Consider the following 25894-nt stretch of genomic DNA (forward strand, 5'->3'; position numbering starts at 1 on the left):
ACGAATGGAACCAATTGGGTACACAATAAAATGACGCATTACAACTTGCTTTACAATCTTTTATAATACAGTAAGAAAAAACAGTCTTTGTATTGATTTCTGAGACGACAAAAAATATAAGGTAGCATTCTTTCTATCATGAATTTTGCGATTTCTTCATTTACAGTTAGTTACTTTTACAGCTGTAAACGATTATCTTATTATTTGTAATAATCAAATAGAGTATATTAATCAATCTCTCGTGACTGTCGGCCGTCCCCTGGCGATCCGTTGGTGTCCACATCAGCCCTTTGATGTGAGCGGGTCATCACATCTTACTCAAAATTTGATTCTTTCAGACCCAATTGTTGTCCAAGAGTCTTTACCCAGTAGGTTAGCCTTGCTAGTGATCATTCATGAAGACTGGCTCCTGGACCTATTGAGTTTCAAGCAATAAAATAATTACTTTGCGTTTGTACTGCTACCAAAACGTTTTGCAAATGACGCACAGGTTTAATTTGTTCACTTGAGTAAATATTAAGATATAACCAGAACAATTGATTATGTAATATTTATTTGATGACCAACTGCTTGAGTAAAAACGTACTTTTAGGTACGGATAAGACAATATTTATTATTATGCTCTTTCTTTCATTCCAAAATGAGACTATAGTCCGACAACTTAGTAGAGAACCTTGGCATTAACGATTTATATAGATTTTAATCAATACTGCTGTTAAGGTCTTAAATAAAGCAGATGAATCAGACAGGCCACCGTCAGCTGCATGAGAACGCAGTCACTGATGTTTGTAAATTCTGTGTTTTTTTTACCTCCGACTCGGGACTCTACTAAAATGTTGGCTATATATCTGTAAATGATAAAGACAAAAGTCTGTTTAACTACTACATATACGAGTATAGGCACAGAGGCAAATATTTAAAATACTTTTCAACTGACAGTTCCCAATCCCATCAAACACCAATCAAGCCTTTTTGAATTGGAGTCGAACTTCGATTTATCCCTCCCCTAGAACAATAGGGCCCATTAACAATGAAATAAGGGTTGCTATTGTACTCACCCTCTCCCTAGGGACCCTAGGACACCCTTGCATAAAGGGTTGTGGAATAAAAGTCCATTTTGTTAGTTAATTGTCGGTCTGGTAATCAGTTTTTGTGAAAGTGCAGGGGGCTGATTCTGACTATATTTTAATTTCCACTGTTATATGCCTATAGTTCTAGACTCTACACTAATCTTAGTATTTTAAAGTTAAAAACTCAGTATCAAACGTACATTAATAGCTTAATTTTAATGACAAAACTGAATCTAAATAACTTCTAGCTAAAAATATATCTCCCAGAAAATATTCCCTGTATTTGTCAAACGAATTGTCAAAAAGTACTTTCCCGTACCGGGAATCGAACCCGAGCCTCCTGGGTGAAAGCCAGGTATCCTAGCCACTAGACCATACGGGAGATGAGGAAGCATGTCAGTTAGCATGATCACGTTCTAGTTTAGTAAGACATCGTGACTGTTTAAATAGTAATGGCGCAATAAACATTTGCACTTAAAGCATTTTAATACTTTTATTACGATTTAATTTGTTGATATCTTTCTTATATAGTCAAAAATGATGTGATGATGTTTTGAAGAATTTTAGTTACGGATACGCGAAATCCAAAATTCCTAAAATTCATACTATTATGTATCATATCAAAATACATTTGCGTTTATTGTGATGAAATATAAAGTAAATTAACTATCCCAAAGTAAAAGGAAATGGAGTAATAATTATTAATGTTTTTACTATATATTTGTTTTAAAATATATTGTCTAATAGATAATTAAGTGCTGACTCCCCTGGAAAGGCTACTTAAAGTTTTTTGAACTGTTGTCTGGTGTCATAATTTAAATTAATTATGTACTTATATCTATTTTATAAATCCATATTACCCTATGCTATTCAAAACTATTTTGCAACCTTACCCCCAAAAAACCAGTACCAAGCTCTACATAAATATCGACATATATAAATAAATAACATAAAGGGGTAGTAACAGTTTCGTGTTAATATATTAATAGTGTTACAGTGTGACACAGCAATGCTTTTAAGTTCACCTTCCTACAATAATGTTTTGAGTAGCAACTTATGTACCAAATGGCTTATCGTGTTCTCCCGTTGATTGGTTCCAAATTGTTTTAAAGGATTATGGAAAGACTAGTATTGGGTCTGATTTTGCCTATGTCGAATTTTTCATATATTCTTCTTCATTATTCAATGGCATATATTCTTTGAAATTCTATTTCAGTTTTTATTCAGCATAAATCAGTATCTTTCTACTGGACATAAGTCTCTAATCTACAATAGTATTTCGTAAAATGAATTATTCTAGAAAGTTTTATCGATAAAAGTACAGTCGCTTTGACGTAAAAGAATGTCAAACAAACGAATGAAAATCAAATATCCTGGAACTGGGCAGAGGTTTCTTTCGTAGTATTTCATAAAATGATACTAGATACAAGAAAGTTTTATAGAAAAAAGTACAGCCACTTTGTCGAATAAGAGTGTCAAACACACGAGTGCAAATTAAATTTTAGGAGTATGGATTGAATTGAAGATAATGATATTTGAAATGGATAATTTATATAATAATATTATTCCTATGACTTAATAATTTCTGAAAAAAATTGAAAACCTGAAACAAAACATGGCCCTATTAAAAAAAATTAAAAAGACCACGCGAATCCGGGAGCATTTTTATAGTTCAAAATGAAACTAACCAAATCTTCGTTCGCCATGTTCCCTATCTCTTTTGGCAGAAGACTGACGGTATAATTAAAAAGTTGAAGTTCGGTATCAAAGCCAGTATTTTTTGGTCTAATTCCTAGCACCATTATGTTCTGGACAGATAATCTCGGAGGGTGTCGACAATTTACGGTAATGTCTTCACTGCTCGCTTCTAATATGTAGCTAAGAATGTCTGTCTGTACGTTTGTTGATAAACTTTCAACAATTCATATTAGGGTTTCAATTAGGGGCATTAAACAGTAGCATTAAAATATTGTTTGTCATAAGAACATTTTTGAAGGATTCTGTAAAATTTTAGTTTTATATGTTTTCATTTATTGAATACTAGCGGACTGGCCCGACTTCGTCTGAGTACCTATAGTACCATTTTATCCCGATAATCCTATTTCTATGGGAATTTTGATCTGATCGATCTCATAATTATTATTAATCTTATCCCGACAGTTACAAACGTCTTAAAAAAAGTGTTATTCGGTGAGATTTTTATTCGACGTTGATTGACTAAGATCATGTCTATCAATAAGTTATACTTAGTCATATCCACATAATCATATATGTCAAAAGTCATATCAACATAATCCACATAATAATATATATTTGGCTTAATTAATCCCTATTTATTCCAACTTTTAAAGTCACAAGCAAACCCACACCAAACACTAGTCTCTCATAATTATCTAAGCCTCTTCATTCACAGTGAAGACGGCAGATTTGGCACTCGTTATCGACTACTACTGCCATCTACTGGCGCGTTACAGAGAATTATGTCACCGCTAGATGGCACCACTAAGGCACATTACCCCTACATTGTCATCAAATGCTGGTTTGAGGCTTCGTATTTGCGGTGTGAAAGATTTAATACGAGGAAGATTATGTGACTGTTAAGTTCTGAGGTTTTGTGGATCATTTCGTTGTTATTCGTGAAGTGGTAACTACAATCTGGGTTACTATTGAGGACATACCATTGATAGTTAAAACTGAGTTAACGCAACTAATAGTCTCGTCGAGAAAATGAATCCCAAACGTATATGTATAAATCAATCTGCAGGTAAATAGTGAAAACCAAACATACTTATGATTGTTTTACTTATTTCTCTCTCTATCTCTCTCTCTCCCATGCTATGAATTCTATTAGGTAGAAGAGGGAGAAAAGGAGAGAGGTTATTATTATTTATTTAAGTATCCCAAAAAGTACTTTAACATTATTATGTTCAGATGACATCAAAAATGTCTCTAATGGGAATTTAAGATACAACCAGTGCAAACATGGTGATTTCCTTGGGTACGAAGAAGATAGAAGCCTATTTAACAATGCGACCAACGATCTGCTAATTTTATTAAGTTAGATTATTGAACAAAATATCACTAAATGGTTCCCAGTATATCAATAACCTAACTCTAAACCACTCAACACCATTACAATCCCAATTTGCGTTCAATCCCGTTCGGATATCAAACAACTCAATCCCAAATTGCCTCCTATTACCACGCGGCGAGAAATTGCATTATTCTTCGACACAAACCCGTTTGTCACTTAGGAGTTAACGACAAGGGCAATAAATATGCAAATAACTTGGCCGATATTCGTTTCTTAGTAAAAATAACGTTTCAATATCAGTTTCAATAAGCTCCGGGCATTTTGGGATTGAAATGGATTTTGTTTCGAGATAATGGAGTCGTGTGAGGGGTTGTGTTTTCAGGTTAATTAGATTTGGGTTGTTTTTGTCATCTTTACTCGTATTTTTGAGCTGAATACTAAGAGAGGGGACAGTTTTATCTACTCTTAGATTATAAGAATGATACCCGATCTTAACTAGATTTATTTATTTGGGAATATTTTCTTGTATGTCTTAAATCCGGAAAGATCCGACAGATTTTAAGTAATTGGACCATATTCTCCAAGAAATTATTTTGACATAGGTATTATAAAACAGTTCATATCTTAGTCAGATCTTAAATAGTCAATACCAGGATGACTTGGATACGTTCGTGGCATGATAGCTTGAAAAAACGTGCCACGAGGGGTTTGGAAGTGTGCGGAAGAGATCTTTTCCCGGCACTGGGATGTTAATATAGTCTAAATATGACAAGTTAATGTTATAAGTTATCCGTGGAATGAAGCTATATGTCAGAAGAAAAAGAAAAGCTGGCCATAAAAATATTTTCTAGTCAAAATTAGCATCTTTTATTTTAAAACACCAACCCCAGACACCGCATCTAAATAAAACACTTCTACAATACAAATAGAAGTAACCAAATACTATCTCCAAAACAAAACAGTACAAGGAACAAGAGCTCGCAAAACTTCAGATACAGGCACATTAATTGGGTCTTGAAACAGTCGCCACAATAAGCGATATACTTAAAAACTACTTTACAACTCCCACGAATGACTCTCGAACTTTTCAACATTTGGGGGAGACGAGACGAGAGCGGTAAACTGCTGCGAAACGTTTTGTGAGTTACCGAGTCAATAAGGTGGGGAAAGTAAATAATGTTTCTTTTTAGAATGCCGATTAAGATGTCTTTCTATAAGTTAAATGTAGGATATTAAGGATTTTTAGTTATGGTGCAAACAGAAACGATGGGTTAAGATCCAAAAAGTCAAACGTTCGCTAGTATAATTAATCGTCTTGCATCAGTGCCTTAATAAAGGATCAATTGATAGAGATGACATTTGTATTGGTGTCCAACTGTCCAATCTCTTCGGATATACAGGCTGCTGGAAATATGTGTGTCCAAATGAAACAGGTGTATTGCAAAGTTAATTATATCTAAAAGCCAAAAAAATATGTCTGAAGTCTTTATTGTATTTCTCAAAGAAATTTTATAATTTGGTTTGGGATCATTCTACCAGCAATTGAAATCAAATGTGACTAGAAAAGCGGCGTTTATCATCTCCAACAGATAGAGGACCTTCACATGCAAATGTTTTCCGGCACACACTCGCGAACTTCATAAAGTAATGTCTTGTAAATTAGCAGAACAATGGGCAACTTCAGCAACTGTTGCTGTGTACTTTGTATCGCATTGTCTTTGTACTGTAGGGGTGTTTCCTAGGGGTTTGTTGGCATTTCCGCACCCTTGAACAAGTTTGAAGGTCTTAGGTTTAGTTTGGACATTAATGTTTTAGAGACATGATAGTCGTCAAAAGGGGATGCAGAATTATCTTGAGAAAAGAGCGAAAACTGTAAAGATTTGTATTCAACTTAGAAGTTGCCTTAGTTTCTAAATTACAGTATCTTTTAAAAATCATATTTCTTCGGATTAAGACAGTACCTGTACAGACAGTCGTCTGTAGTCGGATATCAGTACCTCGATATTCTACCACTATTGAATCGAGGTACAGGTGGTGGTAATTAATAACCTGTTTTAATTTGGAGGCTGTAAATATATTTCAATAACGAAAGAATCTAAATCATACCTATAGAAGAGCAACGTATTTCTGTTTAGTCTTTGAATTATCTACAGTAGAACCAAGAAGGAACTGTAAAATTCTCAACAGTTTTTCACAATTCATTGAGTAGAATCCTCCCTCACGTAAAGTAATCTCCCATAAAACAGGCGCCGACAATAACCATTGATCTAGCGTAAAGGAAAGGGGTGTAAAACACCTGAATGACCGCACCGTGCGATTTGTTCGACTGTAGCTTGTGTGTTGCATCCTATTCTTTTGTACTGATTAAAGTGAAAGAAGAATGTTAAAATGTGTGAGTTAAATTACTTTTTCTAAGTAAATAGAAATAATTAGTTTTTTTATTGAGATTATTGTGAGTTGCATTGTGCATAGTATGCTGATAACCTGGTTAGCACCGGATTTTGAACAAAGTACTCTTTAAACTTCTGAAATTTTATGGTACTTCTACTACTCTAATGAAAAAGGGTTTGGTCGAAAATGAGTTAAGATACAGTAATGCTCAGAAAAAATACTCTATTGATTGGTGGAAACAGATATTGATTATCTTAAAAAACGGAGAAAGTTAGCTATGTGTTAAAGGGGTAAATTACACTAAAAGTTATGCAAAAAATGGGATATAATGTGCACTCCAATTTCTTAACTCATCTTCGACAAAATCGGACTTATTTTTTTTACTTGAGGCACAAAATTTTCTTTTGGCGCTTTCTAGTCTTTACCAATGTTCATTAAAACCAGGCATAATTTCATGTATGTAAATAATCTTTTATTTTAATACCAACAAAAACAAAAATAAACCGTTTACCCGTAGCACACAACATTTATTCTCGCCACCGCTGCGGTACTTTGCACCTGCGGCGTTGCAAACATTCACTTTGTACTAGAAAGAAACGCTAAACATACTAGTTTGTTTATCTATTGACTATGGATTTACATAGAGAGAACTTTAGCTAGGAATTTTTGTTTGAAGTTTTACAAAGAATATGAAAATTTCTACCTTTCTGGACGTTGGAAGATATGTTAAGTTAGAATAATACTGAGCATAGAAGTAATCTTGTATTTGATTATTATTATTCATTAACAGTAAATAACTTTAAACATTATTGATAATTTACCAATAGAACAAATTTCTATGGGCGCCTTTTCTTCACAGAGATGTTCAACTAAAACTGGGTAAGCCGTATCAAGTAGCTTAGATGATCCAAAAAAACAATTCTGAACATTCTGTGCTAAATTTATTTAGTTAGCTTTCGCCCGCGATTTGTCCACCTGATATAATTGTCTCGACGTAAAAGCTCTCATCTTGTCTCATCAATCTATGAAGTATATGTATATTGTGTGAAAGTACAGTAAACATGCATACATCTATTCACAGATAAAAAATGTAATTAGTAGGATTTTCTCCATGCTCGGTGCACGTGCACTTAAAGTGGCCAGATTCCTTTGTTCATGAAACTAATAAACCACTCCTACAATAACCAGTTATCACACCTTTTACAATTCTCTCTGCACGAAATGAAACTTTAAAACACATTAATTATAAAATACTACCAGCTCATCCCCAGAGCGTTATATTCAACTTAAATTCCACATTTTTGTATAAAGAAATATTTCACGAGGCCAATATAAAATAGTTTGTAGTTGGTCCGATGTTGGTCCCAAAGGTGTGAAGTTTTGACAACAGTTTACTATGGTAACAAGTTTGTTCCCTGCTGTGGGAAATTATTGGCTTTGGGTTGTTTGGAGCCAATGTTGGCGGTAGTTATGGTACCATATTGGCATGGTTGTATCGTTTGAAAATAATCCCAAGAGGATAAGTGAGGAAATTTTTAGTGGCCATGACAGTGTGGAGTTTAGAATTGTATTTTTGGCAGTTATCTTCTTCAACAAACTCTTGTCCGAAAAGGGTATCGTGCTTAACATGATAATGAATTATTATTCGAGTCGGAAGTTCATTTATTGGGATGCAAAAAGGTGAAACATTACTACATGACTACAGGAATGGTATCATTAATAAGGTAATGGTAGATTAATAAAGTATAATAGATGTCTGCTCATTTATTCCTGAAAGTAGTAATTACTAGATAAAACCAAGGCACAAGCGAGTGCTTGTTCATAAATATCCTTTTTTAACGTGGAAATTATTACAAATTTGAACTAGCCATGACCAACGTGCTATCAGGGGTAAGCAAGCATATCATAATTAAAATTTAGTACTCACATATTAAAATACGATTGTCTTCCTCTCCATGCGTGGTCAGTGGTCAACGACCTTTAACACTAGTCTTTTACTCCAAAGAGGTTTACTATACTCAAAGTTTTAATCTAAAACATAGTAGAAGTAATTACAAAGACTTTTATTGCCTCTAAGTTGTAGTAATGTTTTACAACGAGTAAGTCAAAGTGCACGATTAACTGGCAACCGTAAGTGTCGTTGTGTTAGTTTGTTACAATTGTACTACACAGTCACTGGCCAGTTAGAGCACATCAGGGAGTTGGGTTTATTTGAGTTTGCAGTCGAATAAGTAACAGGTTAAGCTGCGCTTGCCGAGGTTGGTAAGTAGATGGGTGACTATTATTATGCATAACGAGATCCATTGTTGTTTCGGAAAGTTCTTTAAATTGTGGGTTTCCAAAGATTTTTGACAGGTTACCAGTAGTCAGTAGCTTGAAAATCTGATAATCGATTTATTGATGATAGCTGGGTTGTGGAGGTCCGACAGGCTATCTTTCCATCCATAAATACTGGTATTCCGCTGCATCCGATGAGACTGGAAACCGACTCCAAACTCACTTTTGTGCCATGTAATAGGGGCTAGCCTATTGCCGTTTACCGGGCATGTTACCAAACTCCGTGCTACTACGAAGAAATATTCTAATTAGTTAAGGGAATTCTACCCGAGACTTCATGATAAGCATTCGGATACACTAACGACTGCGCCACAGAGTAATTTGAAAATGTTCAGCCTATTAGTTATTTGGAAAATTCTCTCAAAAGAATAACCACATTCATAAGTGTTTGTAAGCGCTTGAAACTAGTTTATTAGTTTATAAAACTCGTGTAGTTTGAACATTGCAAGCGAAGTGTTCAGTTTATTACAAGTATGTTCCAACTTTTGTTTCTGTTAAGTTTTATGTTAAACAACTTGGGACACTTGAAATAAGTAGTTCGTATGTTTTTATTTAACGCTTGCATGTTTCAGTGGATTCCCTTGAGTATTCTCGCTGATAGGTTATAATTTCTGCAGTGTGGAAAGCAAGCTTTGGTAGTGATTGTTCAGCGGATTGGTGACCACTATTGAAGCATTTCTTCGTGCTGAGATTTTGGTCGAGGTGCATTGTTCAATTGTATCCTTGCTATTACTTATTTTGTCTGCTTGTCTGTAGCACTTTCACTTGAAATGGCTAAGCACGTAATTATATAAATTGGAACTGAAATAACTGAAGATCTGGAGCCATACATACATTACATTTTCAGGCAAGTGAAGTTGCTTGCGTACCTACATGAAATTTAAGTATCATAGTTCAAATTAGTTCAAAGATTCCTTTCACCACACAAATTTTCGTTTTCCATAAACATAGAGCCACATTTCGGAACCAAATCATCAATTTGATACAACAATACAACATTGGAACATTTCATATTAATTAGACTTGCAGTCCTTTGATACAAGTCTTAATAGTAAATATATACGAGTATATATAGCATTGCGAGCCGATAATAGGTAACGTCTGTTTGTGTCCTTTGTGCACTGTACCGATTTAACAAGCTTCGACAATACACAAGATGCATTCCCCGCCCCTGACGCTACAATGGCGTAAGTACAAATACGTCATTTAATTGCAGTTTAAAGGAAGAGTTACCATTTACGGTTTGAAAATATTCGCTTACTTATTAATAATATTTATAAGCCCTTCTGTAATTGAAGTAGCATTCTAATAGCTAACCAATTATAGAAAAAATGAATTTGTTTATCATTTGTTGTAGATCCTAATAAAAAAATAAATAGTTTAAGTCATTTTTTATTAACATTATATAAAAAACGTCTTTGTGACGTCGACGAAACAACTTTGTGACGTCACAAAACTGCAATTATGAGTGTCGATAAACCAAAATACCTATGCATGTAACCAACCAATAATTTTACTACTTTTCGTACAAAACACAAAATCAGAAAATTAAAAATATAACATACAAACCTGGTAAAACACTTTTTGAGCTTGAGAAGTAAGCGATCCTTACTTACGCCTTTGTTACCCCGGGGGTACGATTTGTACCTCTATCGAAACACGACCGTGTTGTCCAAGTTTGACATGAAAATAGCTGCTAACAGAATGTGTCTTTATGTGAAACTGTTCGAGTGATTTTGACTTGTTTGTCAAGTTGGTATGTATCAATACCTATGTGTTGATTTGAGCTGTAAATCTATTTATAAAGTCTATCTATTTACTGTTATAGTTACTTTTACTCATATTTTTTATAATTTCACGTCTCTAACGCCCGAAGCATATTTAAAATATTCCACCAGGATTCGGGGATGCTCCAGCGCTTTATCTGATTTAGGAATTGAGCCTTAATCGTCACCGTCACTTACACAGCCGCCCAGGCCACCGGCAGTTATATAATAAATAGCTGACCCGCGCAACTTCGCTTGCGTCATATAAGAGAATCATAATTTTCCCCGTTTTTGTAACATTTTTCACTGGTACTCTGCTCCTATTGGTCGTAGCGTGATGATATATAGCCTATAGCCTTCCTCGATAAATGGGCTTTCTAACACTGAATTTTTCAAATCGGACCAGTAGTTCCCGAGATTAGCGCGTTCAAACAAACAATCAAACAAACAAACTCTTCAGCTTTATAATATTAGTATAGATTAGTATAGATATCATAAAAAATAAATTTAGCCCCTATTTAATCTTACTTTCGCTTCTATCAAAGTTAGCATAAACCTAACTGTATACTAACTTTTATCATAGGCATACAGTACAATACAATAGTTCAGTTATATAATTATGTTCAGTCAGACATAATTTAATTAAAACGCCTTAACGAAATTTAACAGCAACGTGCACTACAAAGCTGCTCATAGAACACAGTTAGGCGTATTGCCGTACAATTCTGTCAGGCGCTGCTCAAAGCGCTCTTGTTCCAATCCCTTCAGAGAAATGCTATTATATTATTGTCTTTCCGTATAGCTGTTTGTTTGTGGACAGCGGTGTGAAATTGTTGGACAAACGGAACACGTAGCCTAGATTTTGAGAACGGCTCTGTGTCAGACCATTTCTATTGTGGTTATCTTAAAATTGGCTAAGTTATCAGACTATAGCTATTTTCATTACAATGTCTACAGCCTTTTTTGAGATAGTAAATTCAGTCAGTCTTTACTATTTAAGATGACCTGATTCAACCAAAATAAAAAGGAACTTTTACCAGAATCCAGTAAAATTCTTTTTCTTTAGAAATATTGCGCAAAATAAATTCGCTTTCATATTTCCATAACCCCTATTATACAGTAGATTGTGCAAAAAACTGTGTTAGCATGTCTAACGATTTTCCTTTGAAACAACCCCTTCGGCTTCTAATCCTATTCTTTGACGCTAAGGGTGGGTTATTGGGGTATTTCATCACCCCATTGTGGGGTGTCGTTAAAGGCGCTTTGAACCCTTCATGTTGTAAGGTGTTAGGGGGTGAATTCTTGTTTGTGTTTTAAGATGTTGCCTAATTGGTGTAGAGTTAATAGCTGTGTATTAGGGAAAGAATATTTTAACTGCAGTTTGAGCAGTAGTGTATCATTATGTTAGTAACGAGGGATTTGCGTATGAATACACTGAATAGGTACGCATGATGCGATCGTGTTTCAGACTGTTTGCGTCTTCGACCGCGTAGAAGGAATTCGCGAAGCTAAAGTTTTTACCTTATAATTTGAATAATCAAAGGTTTAGATCCGTGGTAAAATTTAGTGTGAAAGTAACAGAGTTATTCGTGAAGAGAAAAAAGTATGTGCCTATTATAAATAAGAAAGTAGAATTTACATCACAGTTTGTGAATAGATTTGGTATCGCGAGAGTATCCATTAAATTAAATATCTAGCCTTTATTAACCAAAGTCCCATAGTCTCAATTTTGGAAGAACTTGGTGTTATTTTAAAATGTTAGGTACACCTATACCTGAAATACGGTATTTAAGGCAGCATATTATGAAAGTGAATGTCAAAATATCAACAAAAATACTTTTTTCAAATATAATATTAATGTTAAAAAGACAATATTACAAAGTTCGTCACTCGATCTTGGAAAGTTACGCATCAGTGGTTTTTCAAGCAATTATTATTGGCTTCAGTTGACTTGACAGCTGGTCAAAGGGCGACTGCTGTTGAAGGGCTGTTCACTGGTGCGGAAGGGATACAATCATCCCTTGTGATACTGATTTTGAGAAGGAAAAATTGTTTGATATTAATAGTTCATATTTTAAGATATTTTATGTATTTTGAGATTTTTGTAAAGATCACAAGTTCTATTTTGGGAAAGTAAGATAAATGGTTTGATATTTTAAGTTTTTTTTTTGATATTTGATTATACTTTCCACTTGGAGTCATTTAGTTATTGGTTAAGGTGTCATGTTACTTCATTTTTATATAAAATGAATCTTATATTTTTGTAAACGAAAAGTGCATGACAATGCTGTGTGCAGGAATTTAATGACAAATTCAATATAATTCTGCTTTCAGTAGATCTATCTATATATAGAAACTGTAGATTAGTAACAACATAGCGCACCAAGTCAATTGCGGAGACAGTAAAAATAAAAATATTCTTTGTAAAGTTTATTTTGTTATACGCTATATCTTTGTTTAGTAGCGATTAAGAATCATCATCATTGGTCTGTAAACATCTAAAGCCATTGATTAAGGTGGCGATTAAGGAATACATATAGCAATATAGTATATTTAATTAAACAGTCTGTCTCATCAAGTACCTCATATCTTGGCGCAGAGATGTAATAAGTCAATTCAGATTAACACTCGAGCATATTCCTTCCTGCTTCCTCTTGAATAAATGAAATATTTCTACCTATAAGATTTGCAAGAATATGACGTGACGTCACAGGTACTATCACAAACAAAAGTGTCGAAAAGTTTAAGAAAAAAAGAGTGAATAAATGACACTTGATGGCGCAATGATAAAGGAGATGTCAGAGCACATACTATGAAACCAACTACGCTGGGTTCAATTCCTATACCAAACGAGCATTGCTTAAATACGTCATGCCTGTTTGTATAAATTTATTATAGAAGATTTTTGCATGTTTGTAAAATTCACGTCACTAGATTAACTGCATTTGTTAATACCTAACTAACAGCCTAGAGTACGCATAAAATAATTCTTCGATGTTTATTTTCAATCAAGCTTGAAACTAAAATCATTTACGAGTGAAAAAGACTAATCACTGTAAAAATGTAGACACGAAGCACGTAACATAGTCAATTTTTATGTTTGTCTTTAAAAAACTACGCAATATTCTAGGTATAGAACTACTAAATACTTCTACCAACTGTGCCCGTCAGTACAGACCTGACGTCACTATACACACACGCGCACAAACACGACAACGGGCATACAAATGTAAGAATTATGCAAAACAAAGACGTAGGCTTTTCGTTTCAGTTTATATCCACTTTTGCTTGCACGACTCTCGTTAATACTCGTTTAATACGGACAATTTTCTCTGTGGTACTCTTATGAGGATACGTTTTGCGGGTCTTAATATAGGGAAACGTTACCGCGATCTGTTCTAACAAAATATTTAAAGAACAGTGGCGCAGTTTTCAAGTTGGAGAGGAATAGCGAGTAGTTGATATTGACAATTACTTGAAAAAACTAGTTCTTGCGAAATACGCTAGGAGCGCTGATCAGTTTTTCGTATATAGGTAATTATTGAATATTCAATTGTTGATTATGTAAGTACCTAGTGGAAGAATATTGCCAGGATACCTTGGGTTCCTTCAAAGGTTAAACGTGCCAACTAAGTCACCACAGCGATGACTTTCTGATGTTATCTAGAAAGTCTAACTTTTACTTCTGGTAACTAAATAACACGCAAGCGGGAATGAGTGCGTCAGCTAGTATTAATACTTGCATAGGCGACCATAGCCAGTTGCGCTCACCGGTTGGTAAACGATCTGTGGGTGAATCAACCGTTGGCGCGGTCATTCCATAGGTGGGTGACCGCATAGTGGTATTTGAACTGGGCGTCTCCGTGCTTCGGAGGGCACGTAAAAAGTCGGTCCCGGTTGTTGTCGATTAAGATAACAGTCGTTAAGCCACGTCAAAGGCCTTCGGGCGGCTTGAACAACTTTGACACTAGGTTGACCACTAACCATACGATAAGAAGAAGAAGAATACTTGCATGCTCGAGAGTTTTTGAAACAGTTCTTGAAGGTCTACTCAGTCTCCAATCTACAGTTGGAAAGCGTCGTAGACACTAGGCTTTCAGTCTTGGAGGATGCCCTTGCTATCTAAGTAAGTATAGAGTAACACAGGCTAATGTGTAATCGTCTTTATATCTATCAGTTATTTTATATGTTCTGTCGAGTTCTTGAACGTGTGGTATTAAAATTAAATAGTCTTCTGAGGTTCATTAGGTCTGGGTGAAGTCGTTTAGATACGGCTTATTCTGGTACAAATATCAAAATGTTAGTATAATATTTGCTTTACTTTTCATACAAGGATTAAAGCGAATTGTTTCTTTCTTGTTAAAGATGATGTGCCCACAAAACTATACTTTTGATTGCACCTACAAAATATCTCTTTTCATTGATCGTCATCGTTTAACGAATGAAGCGCTAGTATAGTGAGATTTGCGACATTCGGTATTCACCAAACAACTAGAACACACGTAGGTCTTCTAAAAAGCAAACTGAATGTAGACTCAGTGCAGACTCTCTAACTGTTCTGCCAATCGGGCGATCAAAGCGCAATAGCCCTCGCCGTGACGTCCGGCCAATCTTTCCTAGCAAACCTGACAATAGTTTATTATGATGTATCGAAACTGTTCAATTGTATTACCTTAAGTGTTATTGAATACTCGAAATTTTTTATATTACTGACAGAAAATTGTGCAAAAATTCCTAGGGACACAAAATATATTTTATGAGAAAATTATCTGATATCTTCTTGATATAAGACAGTGGTAGGAAATCGTCACTCTGGCTACGAATATCATAATAATGTTTATTCATTTATACACAAACAAAACCTGCGACTTTGAAAGTGCCTAATACAAGTAGCCACTTAAGTAAATAGCTTAATATCAAAATATATTTACATAATTTATAATAAACTTTTGTTAAAAGTATTTCGAGACGGCTATGTCAGACGCATATTTGCATTGCAAATAGACATTTTGAAAGTTTATTTTAAGTTTTTGAATCGTTCAACACTTTAAATGACTTTAGTAATATAATGTAAATGATAGTTTGTTGTCCCGGCGTCGCCTGTGTTCAAGTTTTTAATTGGCTTTCATGTTAATTCCGTTAGGGCTTTCCTAGTTAAATAGTTTTGTGGTGAGGTAAAAAAGTGAACTGATGAAAATTGCTGACTTAAAATTCGTAGACTAAAACTAATTTTAATGGAAGGCGGTTTATAAAAATACCTGGTGTCATTGTTGCTGTTGTGTTAGGATCGACAATAGCAACGAGTAACTTTTTGTAAGACCAAACGCATAATGGCTTCATAGTTTACAGCTTAAGTACATATGTATATAGGATAGAGATGCGACACACACTACATTGTAAATAATATAAAGAAAGCCTACCTACATGAATGTATTAAACAATCTTTACATTGAGGTTACTGCAAAGCAGCGTGTACTGAACAAAATGAAGCATAACCTTTGCTTTAACTAAGACATTAACTGGTTAATATATTCTAGGAGCAGTTGAAAAAGGATTTTTTAAAGAACCTGCAATATAGAGTCTTTATCACTTTCAGTCTTGTGCTTGTCTGTTTGTCTTTTTCAGTCGTCATTAAAATAGTATTAATAAAGTAACAGGCCATTATTTAGTTAATTTGAATAGTTCATATCTATAAAAGTCTTACACAAAACTAACAAAACTTTAAGTTATTAATAATTTAAATTGAACTGCAAATACTTTGTTGAAAATACTTAAGTAATTTACATTTGAAATAAGTTTCATCAGTGATTTAGTCAAAACTATTATAAGTTATAATACTTGCAGAAGACAAGTATCAGACCTGATTAAGTATTTATATTATGAAACTATTTTAACAGTTATGTTATTCTTCTTTGTGTTCTTTTAATAAGCCTAACATTTGATAATAATTAATTGGCATGTCATAGGTAAATTAATTAATAAGTGTTTTATTTTGGACAGTAAAGGGTCAAATGGAATAAGTGAACTATCTACATAGGTCATAGGGGTTTTATACTAGAGTCCCATCCTAAAACCCTAAAAGTTTTTAGAAGCAGTTTTTTTTACAGTAAAGAAAAGCGTAATATTGTAATGAAACCTTACCTTTGCAACTTACCTTCGCTCAATGTGGTCTAATGGGTCAGCTCTCCTTTCATTCCTCGTCTTTTACATATGTTCTACATACTAACATTGAGACTGTAACGAAATAAAATATTTTATTTCTAGATCTCTCTCTTCCATGCTCTGAATCCCATATGGTAGTGGGGTCAGCCTTCCTGGTCTTTCTCCTCCATTTCGCTCTGTCCTGGACATCGTCTTCGGAAACCTCACACTCACTCATGTCTTTCTGCACTACTGTTTCCCATCTTTTTTCCCACCTTTTTTATTTCTAGATCATAGATTAGAATTCTGAATATAGTGCAGAAGCTATACAAAACGGAGACAGAACGAAATCAAACGAAAACAAAAATATCGAATCCTCTATAACTTTTCCGACTTTCCAAAACAATTCGATACGAAACTACGTTTTTCCATATCCGAACCTTGAAACTGAGGGAGGAAACTTTTAAAATAACTCCGCCGCGGCCATGTTGAATGCAAAAGACAAATAACTTATACGAGTCGCCTTTTGTGACGAGAAACATCAATTTGCACCCCTTTGTGGCGAAATACAAAGCGTATTTGATCTGCTGCAAAAGTTTTCTTTGTCGTTTTATGCCTTTTTTGTAGTTGTTTCTGTTTGTGTCTTTTTAAATATATGGCTTAGTGGTTTGTGTGGTATTAGAACATGCATTGTAATGTGATATATTTTTACAGTATGTCATGAAAATTGGTTTGCACTGTATAGCCAGTGCCGATACGTCGAGCAAATTCTCATTTTCCGTAAGAATAATCTCAGATAGTAAAATGTATGAAAAATCCCGCTGTCAATTAACAAACCTTAGGTACGTATTTCAATGTAAAATTCAACAAAATCCAAGATGTAGCATAAATTCAAAATTAGACACATAAGAGGTACTGAAAATAGCTAATTTTTTTTTTAACAAAGTCAATCCCACGACTTTTAAAAAACTTCAAATTGATTCTAAACTAAACACCAAGCCTAACAAAGACACTGTCAAATAAACTGTCTTAAAAATATGACGTTCAATATTTTATCGTAAGTACAGTCATAAGCAAAAGTACATGCACACTGTCGCAATTCAATCGTAAATTTTAGCATCAAAATGTTGCCATTAGTAGACAATAACTACTCAGTCACAGTAAAACTAATTAACAGTCCAGAAACGGTGCTATTTTTGCCATTTTCATTACCATAAATGCTGTGAAGTTTGTGACAGCGTGTATTTATTATTGCTTTCGACTGTACTTACAGGGAGAGTACAGGTGCGTCTGCAGACTGCACTATAAGCAGCTTACGTCCTATTATTTAGAGATTTGTACCTTATTTCACAGGCTTCTAGAAAATTCTGATCAGTTTTAAAGTCCACAAATTGGTGTTTACTTGTAAAGTTCATATTTAAGGTCAATTGTGTTGCAGAATAATTTGACAGTTATAGAATATGGTGTGGTTTTGTTTATTTCAGTGCATATTAAAAGTATTTGACTGCCTGACTTAACTCTAGATGGAATCGGTTCCCTTCTAATTCTGATGGTTGGTTTGACGTTACGAAATATCAGACGTATTAGTACAGTATTTAAGTATTTTAGAGCTTACCAAGGTACAGCTTGATTTAAAAAATATTGCCAGAAAAATGGAATCTCTATAGAATCTATTTATTACTGGTAGAAATCACCAAGAGTCCATTTATTGATGAAAGAAGCATTGTAATAAATTTGCCCCAACACTGAATTCGCACGTACTATCTAGTAATTGCACATAAGCATAGGACCTGCACTTTACTTAGAATTTTAACCCAAGATTTGGACCACTTGCATTTATACTACCAATAACACACCTACATTATTATATTATATCAAAACAGCTACACATAGTAATACCAGCAGTAATTACAGTGACTGCCAAATTACAAACCCAAGCATTGTACAATAACGTGTAATATGTTCTGAACAAACAAAGATAGCAATACAATACAGCTTTTAATATACGAATATGACTAACAAACGTTTGAACCGATAAATGTGTATTGTTATATTATTTGGTTAAGCAAAACTTAGTAGAGAATTGCCACGATGTATGGCAATAATATATGTTCAACGTGGCAATGCTGCCAAAATTCTGGACACGTAACATAGGGACACATAATATTATAACACTTCATATCCGTTTTACATCTTTAATAGCCTTATAGCACTTATAAACATTGTACGAAACGTTGTATGAAATTAAGACGTCTCACCTTTTGTAAAGGGAATCCTATGTTCAGGACGACGTGGCGATTCTATAATGCTATAATATGTCGGACACGTTACTGAACTATATACTTAACGCTAAGGGTTATCGAATGTAAATTAAAAAATACAGATAGAACGTCAACCAACTTGAATCGAACCCGAGACCCCGTGATAAGCAGTCGCCTACAGTGCCATCCGAACCACAAAGGCAATTAAAAAAAAAGAGTTCCAATACCTATAGACTAATAGTTATGTCCCCAAAAATCTTAAAAATCGCTTCTAATAATTTCTAACGGTCTTAACACTGAGTGGTGCCTAGATAAAGTGTCGGGACGTCAAACGAATTGCCTGCTCAGAACATTTAGGCTGCTGTGACTACTTGATTGTCTTTTATAATCGACGGAGCCAAGAAGTACTGTGATTCTTAGATGTCGTGGATATGGTAGTGCTATGGAATTAATACCGTTGTGTTTTTGCAGGCGACATGCGACAGAAAGAACGTCTTCATTTGAACTGACCTGAGCGACTCTGCACGCAGTTTATTGAAACTATGACAGAAGAATTTAGATGATTACTTATCAACTTATTTGGCGATTCAATTTAATTTAAACAAAGTTTTATTTTCTGTTTGGCTAACGATGATTTTTAGACTCAAGGTTGTTTAGCTCGTGCAAATTTAATATAAACTTCAGGAACAACGTAAAACGTGCCTTCACAAAGCTCAAATTTAAAACAAATAAATACAAATGTTTCTATAGCTTTGGCAAACTAAGGTACACAAACGCCTCTTGATCGAATTCTTGTTCCCAAAAAATGCATTCATACTTTTGAAATAGATTGAATATCTATACTAATATTATAAAGCTGAAGAGTTTGTTTGTTTGATTGTTTGTTTGTTTGTTTGAACGCGCTAATCTCAGGAACTACTGATCCGATTTGAAAAATTCTTTCAGTGTTAGATAGCCCATTTATCGAGGAAGATTATAGGCTATATATCATTACGCTACGGCCTATTGGAGCAGAGTACCATTGAAAAATGATACAAAAACGGGTAAAATTTTGACCCATTCTCTCTTACGTGACGCAAGCGAAGTTGCGCGGGTCAGCTAGTTTAATAATAAGCATCAGATCCAATGATGGAAGCTATCTATGGAATATTGCATATAAAAGGTTATTAAATCTACAAATTGTGTACCTTTGATAAGTAAAGCTTAAGCTACACTTACAAATGACTCTTCGTCGGCGATTCTTGTTCCTAAAAAATGCATTCATATTTTTGAAATAGATTTGAGATAGAATATCCTGAATAAAATACACAAAAAAGCTATTTCTTCCCACTTCCATAATTTATCTGTCAGTGAAGATCCATTGAAGCGAGCGAACGGAGGCTTTTACTGAAAATTATGACGGGCCTGTCTTCAGAGTTTTAAGTCATCTCGATGGGGAACGGAAATAGGCTTCGTATTTATAGCCGTTTAAATTTAATACGTAGATGTATATAGTAAAAGGGTTCGTGATGTACTACTTTTTGCTTTGGTCGGCTTGTGAGAGATGCTGTCGATGGTGAATTTGTAGAATTTCTTATTAATTTTCGATGTATTTATTTCAAAATAACTTTACTATTTTCATTCATTGTTTGCTCGATTGAGTACAAATCTTACTTTGAACATAAATAGTTGTCACTTACATTGATTTTGTAACTTTATTTTATTTCATTTTCGAGTAAGACTATAAAAGTAGCACTAACTAAAATAACTCAATAATTCCATCAACCTTTATTTATAACATCAAAAACCTTATTTACTTTATTCCCAAAAGATAAACAGTTCGTGTATTAAAAAACTTGTCCCGTCCAGGTGTTATATCGATCGCTTAAAACTTTCTTTACCCGAATTAACTTCTTCATAAATATTTATAGACATTTCCTTGACTTTTTCCTCAACACTTACTTATTCCTTCATTTGAATATTATCTGGATAATATGAGGAAACTCTCGCGGAATGATATTGCTGTATTTTCGGAATATTATAAGTTTGACGTCGCTGTATTTGCTTTGTTGGTAAGTTGTTAAGTGAAGGCTATTTATGTTTGTGATATGGAAGGTTGTTTTTCTAAATAATATCGGAACAGGATATTTTATTATGGATCAACTTGTTATTTGTTGTGTGTGTGAGTGCTGTGCGTATTAGATATTGCCCATATGGAAATTTTTTTTGAGTTTATCAAATGGTTAACGCAGTGATAACTTCGTGGTATGAGCTGGCACCTCCCTCGTTACTCGACAGTTGGAACCCGAGGCAACACAACGACTTTTCAAAATTATGTGTGTGTTATAAATAATCGTCACTTGTTTTAACGGTGAACATCGTGATGAATGATGAAACTCTCCGTGCCTAAAATTTGTATAATTTATTTATGAGAGCAGCCGAAGTCAGTGGCCAGCGTGCTGGACTCAAGGCCAAACCCCTCCCTCGTTCGGGAGGAGAAGTACTAGAATTTTTTTACCTCTCAGAAGCTTGAAAGAGACAGAAACTTAACCTTAAAAATAGCAAAGTGATCCCACACCCGTCTGCCAAAACACGACATAAGACTTGCAAATCTCCATTCCGAACTTGGAGATCTTGCAGGCACTTAAGTCGAGAAACAAACTGGCAACTTATTCGCAACAAATCAACGACTCATAAACAACAATTCGGCAACAAACTTTAAAAAAATCCTAAACTATTCCAAGTATATAAGTATAATATTGAATTATGTATTATAAGATGAATGATTTAACTAGGCGTCTTACTAGAGTTTGAAAATTCGTGAGAGAGACATTTGCTCAACCGTAAGACAACAATATAATTCTTGTTTAAAAAGTATATTCATATTTGGAATACAAGCATTATAAATGTGAAGTATTCAGCCAAATTGCACTCTAGTATTTATGTCCATTTTCAGTTACACAATTAGTAGAATTAGTCTTCTGACTTTTGCAACTCAACAACAACACTTCAGCAACTTAAATCGCCCGTCTGTATCTCCCATAAGTATCGCGGGAACCAAACTGAAGCGAGCACCTGTTCGCATCTTAATTAATTATACGAATATAATTACATCTTCAGTGTTATTAACGTGCAACTTTAAGAAGATTACTCACAAACTTCTCTACAAACTTGTGTTTATAAAGAGTATTAAAGGAATGCAGTAGATACTGTGAATGTTAATAGAAATGGGGACTCATAATAGTGTTAAAAGGTATTTAAATTTCAGTCTATTTTGGTGAAAATATTTTATGTCGCAAAATGTTGTCAGTTAAATATTGAGCACATTTAAATACTTAGTCCCAATATAGCTCTTGCATTATTTACGCCTTGCAATAGGGTCCCTTGTAATAGTGTAATGGTTCAAACCGTTAAAACGCTAAATATAATATTTTTTGAAGTTATGAGTGTGTGTAGTGTGTAGCTGCTGTACCATTTCTTCTAACAGGGCAAGCTTTTTTAGTTCCTGAAGGGATGCGAGGACCCAAACTCGGCTTCTTAATTACGACTTGGATAGCATAATTAACTCAAGGCCTTGCGGAAAAAGACCAAGAGGGAGACCCAAGACCATGTGGACAGAAGACGTCACGGATAGGGCGAAGTGGAGGAAAAGTGTTAGGAAGGCTAACCACACTAACCTATGGGACGAATAGCCAGGAAGAGAGAGAGAGAATAAACTCAAGGCCTAACCCCACCTTTATTTTGGGCGAAACCAGTACCCAACAATGGGACTGTATATTGAATCTTCCTAAAACCAGTAACCCTACCTGCTTCTCTAGTAGCAAAACCAATCAATAAACCGTTAAATTCCCATTAATAAACCCCATAATGGATAGAAAACAATACTTCCTTCCCATATATCTTTTGCGGCACAAAATTTAAATTATTAGTCCAATACATTATGAGACAAAGGATATCGTTGCGCGTGAGTTCGAACAATTCACTTTATAATTGATTACCGCGGTCGAATCGCCATTTGTATCGAACCTACACATTTGTGTCTCTGTGTTAGAGGTTTGTTTCACACTGTACCTTTCCGCTACCCGAAAGTAGGGAAACCTGAAGAATTTAAGCTGACTGCAAATACGGGAAAGCTTTTCGTGTATATACATTGCATAGTGATGTTTGTGGTGGGTATTTAGATTGTATTTGAACTGAAAACCAGATTTCTAAATATTGTTTGATTTTTTGCTACATATTTCAATAACGATTACTTACTAGAAGACATTACCAATATAATCTAAGTATATCCTCAGGGCTGTTTTTATTGACTTTCACTAGTGATTTTTAAATTTTCGTGGCTATTCTAGGGTCTATTCTAAATCTAGGGGAGAGGCCTTTTCTCAGCAGTGGGAAACAGAAACAGGCTAGATAAAAAAGAAACCTAGTCTAATAGATATTAAATCATTGAATACATCCTTAGACTTGTTTTAAGAATTATTATTTTCAGCTTGCCTTTTACTACAAACGTTAACACAAATAATATATCCGAGCTTATGTCAATCCAAAGGAACGTTAATTACTCTCTTATAATCAATATCAGTTCTACATAAACTCCCAGTCCCGTCATCCACACAAACTCTAACAAAGGAGGTACATCTCGGTCCAGTGTGGAGCGAACCACCGTAACCGCGTCTGGAGGCGACCGCAAGCCCAACTGAAATTAATTGCGGCCCACACCCCGCGTTAAGATATTGTCAGACGAACTTAACTAGATTCCGTTTATTCTGTGATAAATATATGGCTTTTATTGAGTTTTATGGGTTAGCTTCCTGTGTTAATAAATATGTACGTAGTTAAAGATTGCAAAAGAAAATCATTTAGAAAATCAAAAATACTGAAATTTCAAGTAACCTTCATGATAAAGATAAACCGAAGTAATAAATAATATAAATAAACTTAACCAAAAAAAATAAAATTAATGTCTCACTGTTGCAAGGGTCTCCTCCCGTAATGTGGGAGGGGTTAGGCCTTGAGTCCACCACGCTAGCCAAGTGCGGGTTGGGGTCTATAATGGGTAAAGGACACGCAGAAACTAATTTAGAATTTAACAAGAAACCTCTCTAATCAGGTATGTTATGTCCAATGTGATGCCCTAAAAATCATTAAAGGTTTTGGCATGATTTTTATTCAGAATCACATAAATAACAACGATAAAATTAAAATATTTGCAATATTATAATTATGTTTACTAAGTTTTTTGTAAAATTAGGTACTTAATAATTACAAAAATTAAGGTTGAGCCCAAAAACCTCTAATTAAATTTAATCAATCTTGAAAACTTCACGAAAACTCTCAACTAATTAGAATAATAAAAACCTTAAATTATACTAACTTTATGTTTGGTTACTTAAGATCTAATTAGGAATTCACGTTAGGCATAATAAAGAATACTTAAAGAGATAGAGAATAACAAATTTAATAAATTATTTGATATAATTTGATTAAATCGTGGCTATAAGTAAAGACGTAAGCCAGAATACTTATTACTATCTATTGATCGCGAATTCGACTGCTGAAAAAGATATGCTGAAGTAATAAGTCCTTCTCTTCAACCTATGCGTCTCTCCAGGTATAACCTCTATGAAAATATGCATATGCATATACCTACATACCACAGCAAAATCTGTCCAGTAGTGATTAAAGAAAGATTGTCGCTAACTTTTGCATTATAATATTAGTAGGATGAGTTCGGCATGGTGATAAATTATTACCCAGGAACATGAAAAGGAACACACAACCCATCTAAAGACATCAAAGTATTTAAAATCAACACGGCCAGATTTTCACGCATAAATAAAAACATTTTACAAACACAATCTCATTACATAATAACTCATTACAATAGTTATCAGTACAATAAATTGTAATCGTCAACAGCTACGAGTACATATTCCCAATACACCTGCACTACGCATATTGCTTTTAAACTCAATGAATATTGAAACAATGTGCCACATATTTTTCTACAAATATACCGTTGTTGTTGTTTAGACGTAACAGGTTTTTTGTAAAACGTCTAGTAACTAATATTTATGGAACATCGCATTCATACTGGTTTACTAAGATTTTTGCTTGGCTTTAAGAAAAAAGTTGATGTATAGTTTATAAGAAACTTAATTTGATATTTTTTGTTGGTTGCGTAATAAAACCTGAATAATGAATTTAAAAAAAAACCTTGTCTTACATACTATATTCAATACAATCTTTTACTTTCAAGTGATAATAATTTAAGCCCTGGATTAACACATGTATTGTATCCCGGGAAATTGATAACGCAATGTCCCAAGCAATCATAATTCGACATCAAACCAACACACCAAATTTCTTAACAAATCCTAACTTACCAAAACAATTTCACTTCAAAACATTCCTGCAACGTAAAACTCGATCAGAACACGCGCATAAAATAACACAGCCATAAAATATTGTTGAACGAATATTGCCAACTTCAATGGAGTTTGTTCGATGCACCGAAATGTTTTGTTTCTAACGATTCATTGGTTTCCAATAGCGTATTGTATGAAAACGCTTTGCAAAATTAATGGTACGGTTAAGTGTTGTGCAAACAATGTGGATGTTTGCGTAAAGTGATAACTGTTTAAATTAGGCCAACGTTTTGTTATGAAAATTAATTATACAACAAAGTTTTTATATTATTTTATTCAGTATCTCGATTCTCTACCACTATCGACTACCGACAACCGGCTAGCTATCGACATTTGACATTCGACGACGAGCTATTGACATCGACACCCGTCAGAGGCGCTGATCAGATTTTCATACAAAATTTCTCGATGACAGTTCGGTTGTCGGTAGTCGATAGTAGTAGACCATCGAGCTACAGTTCGACAACTATTACGGTTAAGGCTCGAT

General features: G+C 34.3%; 1 non-coding gene across 1 annotated transcript; it reads right to left on the minus strand.

The window, feature by feature from the left end:
• Positions 1–1380: 1380 nt before the first annotated feature.
• On the minus strand, positions 1381–1452 carry TRNAE-UUC (transfer RNA glutamic acid (anticodon UUC)). The gene has a single exon. It is a non-coding gene; the product is annotated as a tRNA-Glu (tRNA).
• Positions 1453–25894: the final 24442 nt, after the last annotated feature.

Source organism: Anticarsia gemmatalis, chromosome 19 (assembly GCF_050436995.1).
Source record: "Anticarsia gemmatalis isolate Benzon Research Colony breed Stoneville strain chromosome 19, ilAntGemm2 primary, whole genome shotgun sequence".
Lineage (NCBI taxonomy): Eukaryota > Metazoa > Arthropoda > Insecta > Lepidoptera > Erebidae > Anticarsia > Anticarsia gemmatalis.